Source organism: Talpa occidentalis, unplaced genomic scaffold (assembly GCF_014898055.3).
Source record: "Talpa occidentalis isolate TD23 unplaced genomic scaffold, MPIMG_talOcc4v2.1 talOcc4.7, whole genome shotgun sequence".
Taxonomy (NCBI): domain Eukaryota; kingdom Metazoa; phylum Chordata; class Mammalia; order Eulipotyphla; family Talpidae; genus Talpa; species Talpa occidentalis.
In genome coordinates, this window is record NW_023605083.1 from 131,007,569 (window position 1) to 131,014,034 (window position 6,466).

Sequence of the window (6,466 nt, forward strand, 5' to 3'; positions counted from 1 at the left end):
CCAGTTCTTCAAGTTCATCCCTTCCAGGGGCCCCTGATAGGAGGCGCTGTGGGGGCAGGGGCTGCTTTGAGCCCTGCCTTTGTCCGGCCTGGCGGCTGGACAGCCATGGTGTTTGTCGGCGGGGGTGAGGGTCAGAGGGAGCCCCGTGACCACAGCTGCTGCCGCTCAGCCTGGGACAAAGGGCCAGTGTGTCCTGCCCTCTCCACTGCTCTTTGTGCTACAGATGCCCCTTGAGGGGTTCAGCTGTTGGCCGCACTGTAGCACTTGAGGGGCAGGGAGGGCAGCTCCAGCAGCCAAGACCAGGAGCTCGGGCACTGAGGGCCCCTGGTTTTAGAAACTGACCTGGGGAAAGGTGTGTTCCTCCCCGGGGGTAGGGGCTTGGGCGCCATAACCTTGACAACCACTCACGCGCTTTTGTCCTCCAGGACCGTTTTACAGATAAAGAGACCAAGGCCCAGCGGGATGGGGCCGCCTGAGCCTGCGCAGCCACGTCAGGATGGAGACATGGCGTCCCGCCTCCTCTGCCAGCCCCAGGGCCAAGCTGGTCGAGGTTCATGCTTCATGCTGTGGCCCCTCTAATTCACACAGAAACTTGGAGCCCCCCCAGACCACTCACTCAGTCTGCTGACCTGAAGCCCAACTCCCCCACCCACTCAGCTGCGTGCGCGAGCGGCCCTGGCACCCACGGCTGTAACATGGGGACCCCCAGCCCCAATGCGTGGGCCAATGGGTGGTATTTTTGGTGGGAGAGTCAAGGGGACAGGGTGCACTGGGCTCAGGGAGTCAGCCCTGGCCCGGGGATACCCCAATGGCTTTTCTCCTCTGCTGTTGTTGCCACTAGTGTCCTGGTGTTCAAGCACCCCCTCTCCTCTACGACCGTGCCCAGAGGCCCTCCTGGCTGAGCCTCCTGACCACAGACCCCCCACACCACTCCCCCCACAGCCCCTGTGCCCAGTGGGAAGGGAGGCCTCTCCTCTGTCGCCCAGGGGACCCCACTGCCAGCAAAATGAGTCGGAAGACGTGGTCCGAGCTCACGCTAGCTGCTCCTGCATCTCCACCACTCTCCTGCTTCCCTCCTCTGGCTTCTGCCCCACCTAGCCTGGGGGCTATTCATTCCCTCATTCACTCACTCACTCACTCAGCTACTCAACATTTTTCCTAACTTCTCCTTGCATGGAAGGATACAGAAAGAACCGAACACAGCCTAGAGGGGGTGCCAGACCAAACAACGGTGGGTCAAAGATCCACAAGTCCTGGGCCTCCCTGGTGGCACAGGGATTAAGTCTCAGCACTGTGAAGCTACCAGCAGCCACTGCAGCAGGAGTTCAATCCCCGGCTAGGGAGCTACCCACATGGCGCAGCAGACCTCTCCTGTCTCCCAGCTGCTCCCCTCCGCAGTGTATGTCAGTAGATCCTCCTGTTCTGCTCCCCACTCTGTCTCTGGTGAGTCCTCACCCCCCACACACACCTCTGGCCTGTACCCCAGCTCTTGTATGCATAAATATTTTTTTTTTTAAAAAAGGTGACCACGTCCTAATTCTTGAGATTGGTGAAAAGCTGCCTTCCACGGCAAATCACATCACACAGATGTGAAATTAAGGAGCTGGGCAGGGGCGGGGAGATGTATCCTGGGTTACCCAGAGGAGTCCAGTGTCATCACAGGGACCTCACAGAGGCAGCCAGGAAGGTCAGAGGGAAGGAGGAAAGAAGAGAGAGTGAGTGATGGGGAGTGATTCGAAGATGCTGTCCACTGGCCCTGCAGAGGGAGTGTGGGTCGCTGGCCAAGGAGGGCAGGCAGCCTCCAGAAACTGGGGGTGGGGGGCGAGGAAGCAAATTCTTCCTGAATCCTCCAGAAGGAGCGCAGACCTGCCAGCTCAGGGAAAGCCATTTTAGCCTTCTGACTTCCAGAACTGTGAGCTAACAAGTGTGTCTTTTTAAGCTACTCCATCTGCAGAAATGTGGTACAGCAACAGTCAGGAAACTGTTAGGGGGAGAGGATGTCCTGAGCTAATTCCATGTAGGCTTTGTGGACGCCACCCCGACTCCAGACCAAAGCCGTCAAGACATTGGGAAAGACAATTTCCATCACCACCAAGGGAAGGGGGCTGGGACCTGAGGGTGGGATTAAGCAGCCAGGGTTGGTATAAAACCAGACACGTGGGCCTTGGGGTCTGTCTCCTCTTGGCTTCACGGCTCGTGGCTTGCGGCCAGCTCTCAGAGTGCCACTGGGATTCCAGGGCAGCAGAAAGGGTAGGACGCATTTAAGACTTTATTTCCCTCTTTTCTCCCTGAGCTGTGCATTTCCTCATTTCCCCTTCCCTTGTAAATAAACCTTTATTAACCTTGTATGCGCCTGCAGTGGAGTATTAATAAGTCCTTTTTAAGCGCGTGGGTTGAGGACCCACAATCAGGCACCCCGTTATATATCGGGGCTGCCCTGTAACAAAATGAAGACGGGATATCACCAAGGAACCGCAGTGTGGAAACAGGGGGCATCGGCTGAGCCACGGGGAGGCCACTTAGCTCTTGCTAGGGCACAAGGAAAGTCTCCGGGAGGACGGGAGCAAAGCTGTCGGCAGGTAGGGTGGTTTCAAGGTGCAGGGGCGATGTTTCCAGCACTAGCATCAGTGCATTCAGGAAACTACCCTGGCCCTGCCAGGCCGCATCTGGCAAGTCAGCTGTGAAGACAGGTTAGGGGCTCGAAGCCCAGCTTGGGAAAGTCTTGAACCTCAGGCCTGGGGAATCACGGACAGGAGCCAGCCTTGCAGAGTCCATCTGAGTTTTAGAAAGAAACTCTGGAGCAGGTGCCAGAACCGAGAAGGGGCTGGAGAGCATCCCCAGGAAAGGGTACTCTTCCTGCAGCCCTAATACTTTGTAGAATGGAAAAATAGGACAAATAAACCACAATTACTTGCTATGTTCTCCTGTCTGTTCCCATACTCCAGTGGATGGTCCTTCTTGCCTCCTGGGGTGCATGAACCCCTCCCCCTCACTTAGGGGACAGTGAAGATAATTCCTGCAGAACCCAGAGCCCCCGCTACCCGCCCCCGGCCCCAGACACCATCACGGATTGACTCTCCCAGCCGCTCCTGATGTGCCCAATTAGATGGATCGCAGGCCAAGGTCACAAGTTTGATCTGCCTTTGGGTCAATTGAGTCTGGAAGGAAAAGTCCATTTTCACCACCACACACTGCCCTCCAGTCTGTTATCTGTCAATGACTCTTGGTCACATGGCAGACAGACGGAGTCCAGATGGAAACCCCCCCGGGCCCGGCTCTCACAGGGAATCCTTTGTGCCCACTTTGTGTGCAAAACCCATGGGTGTGAGCAGTGAGAGCAGGCAAGGGGAGGGCAGTCCCTCCCTGCTCCCAGCTGGATAATCCACCCTGGGTGGGGCTGGGGTGGAAGGAGACTCAGCTGGGCACGGGGGCAGAAGCCCACCCATCCTGATCATCCTCCCCGCTGGGTGCTCATGGAGCCCATAGCACTGCCCTTGGTCTCGCTTGACCTTGAACTCCATCCCTGGGCCACGACATCCATGTAGATGAACAGCTGCAGACACGTAAGCCATTCCCCACTGTCTTGTCTGCTCAGGCCACTATAATAAATTACCAGGCCAGGGCCCTTGAACAGCAGACATTTCTCGCGGCTCTGGAGGTTGGAGTTCAAGGTCAAGGTGCAGCCCACGGGTATCTGGCAAGGGCTCTCCTCCTTGCTTGTCCTCAAGTGGCAGAAAGAGGGATAAGGACACTGATCTCATCATGGGGACCCCGTTCTCATGACCTCACCTTATCTGAGCAGCTCCCCAAGACCCTCCCCAATTAGGACTTCCACACATGAGGGGGGCATGGGGGTTACACAAACATTCTTCTCCCTCTTTCATGACCTCACCTTATCTGAGCAGCTCCCCAAGACCCTCCCCAACTACTGTTACATTAGGACTTCCACACATGAGGGGGGCATGGGGGTTACACAAACATTCTTCTCCCTCTTTCTACCTGAAATGACTTCCATGTGTCTCAGACCAGTTGGGGCCACCTTCAGTCTCCCCCTCTCGGGAAGGCCACCGATACCCGGAGGCGTCAGCCACAGTGGGGTGTAACCTGGACGTCTCCTGGCTGCATCCTCTTTGGCAGGGAGACGTCTGTCACCTCATCCTAAGTGAGACCCTCTTGTTCTCTGTCCTCACACCACTGGGCCCATGAAAATGTTTTTAAACATTTTTTTATTTTCATTTTAAAGATTTATTATTTATGCATACAAGAGCTGGGGTACAGGCCAGAAGCATAGGGGTTGAGAGGATTCACCAGAGACAGAGTGGGGAACAGAACAGGCAGATTGACTGAAGTACACTGCTGAGGGGAGCAGCGGGCGAGTCAGGAGAGGTCTGCTGTGCCATGTGGGTTTCTCCCTGGCCAGCAGGGGATTGAACTCATGCTGCAGAGGCTGTGGACAGCTACATAGGTTGTGTCTTAACCCCTTGTGCCACCAGGGAGGCCCTAAACATTTTAAAACCAAAAGAAAATGTATAAACAATTCGGTCCAAGGTTTTTTGTTGTAGCATTAACACATTCCTCTTTATGCTAACATAGTCGTAAATACAATTTTAATGATATTATGGAGGAAGGGGTCTGTGAAAGTCGGCAGCACCCTGTCCATCTTATCTACAGCCTTGTGTACCCTCAGGCCCTCCAGTGCCTCTCCGAGTGCTTAGCACATAGTAGGTGCTCAATAAATATCTAATGACTCAATGGATCTGTGCCTCCGATTTCTGTATCAGAGACTACATCATGGGGCCCTGGCGGCTGGTTTGGCTGGTGGGGGAGGAACTTTGGCTGCCAGAAATGATACCAAAGCAGCATCCTCTTCCAAGTCAGCCGGGGGATGACACACCCTCTCGCTGCCCTGGATCCCCATGCAGTTCTGCTTCTGACTCCAGGATGAGAAACTAGAAAGCTGCCTCTGTGTTGCTACTTACCCTCTGGTAACAGGTCACTGGCTAAAAGAAGTGCCAGTTCTCTCCACGAAGTTGGTCATTTAAGATGTAAGTATAGTATCTCCCCTTACGGGACGTCCTCAGCCTTTTCTCCATTTGAATAAAAAACACATGATCTGAGACACTTTTGTCTTAACTTGGGGGAAAAAAAAAAAAACTGTCTCACACTCTTCTAAGAGCAGTGGATTTCAGCCCTGATGGGACATCTGGCTGTGTCTGGGGACATCGTGGATAAATAACTAGTGGGGCGCGCTGCTGGCATCTCCTGGGTGGAGGCCGGGGTGGCTGCCAGAGTTCTACAAAGCCCAGGATGCCTCCTAGTATCAAAGGCAGCACAGGCCCAGCTGCCAATAGTGCTGGCTGAGGCTGATAAACCTTGCTCTGAAAGTGTCTCGATTGTATCTCACGGATGAATGATCTGGAACACTTGGGTCTCGCTCTCCCTAGAGTGGGTTTTATTGATCTGTGCCTTGGCATCCAGTGCTCCATTAAGACAGAGCAGAACCACTGGATGGGGTTTGCAGGCCTGTATCTGGGAAAAGACTGTTGTTTAGGGTGGAACTCCCAGCGCTGCTCCCTTCCAAGGCTCACAGGGGTCTCCTGCAGACCTCAATGTCAGAAATAGCTGAGCTGGGGGCCTGGTGGTGCAAGGGGTTAAGTCTCCGCACTGTGAAGTATCCACAGCCACTGCAGCATGAGTTCAACCCCGGTCAGGGAGCTACCCATATGGCGCAGCAGACCTCTCCTGTCTCCCCGCTGCTCCCCTCAGCAGCGTATTTCAGTAGATCCGCCTGTTCTGCTCCCCACTCTGTCTCAGGAGGATCCTCTCACCCCACCCCATCCCCTACACTTCTGGCCTGCACATAAATAAATAAATCTTAAAAAAAAAAAAACAGCTGAGTTGCTTCCGGGACACTTTCGGCCTGGCAGACCTCTGTGACAGGTGAATTTCCCTCCTCACTGTGACTGATGGGGACTCGGAGTCAGGTTTGCAGCCCACCCTGGAGATTGCAGAGACCTCTTCCCACACGTCCCCCCAGAACAGCTCTTGGTGCAGCATACTTTTTGTCCCAACCTTGTTTTCTCTGGGATCTATTTTTGTCCTATTGTGTTTTGTGTACTCCAGTAAGTTGCCTCCAGTCCCTTCTGGAACAAAGCAGGGCATAAAAGAAAAACAAGAATCGGCCGAGCCCTGTGCCGTGGCTGGTATATCCGCCCTCAGTGCTGTTTGAGGGCTGGCGGCCTGCAGGGGAAACGGCTATTCGGGGCTTCTCTGACCCCTCCTGGAGACTCGGTCTCGGGGACCAGCAGCCCGTGGGTTAGAGCAACAGGTTTTAGAGGCAAAGCCACCAACATCCATCTGCCCGCAGATTCCTCTCCCTCCCGCGCTGCGTTCTTTCCAGCCTCCCATCTGGCGGTTGGCGGGAAGCCACAGGGACGAGGGGAGATTGCAAAGAGGAAGTAGCTAG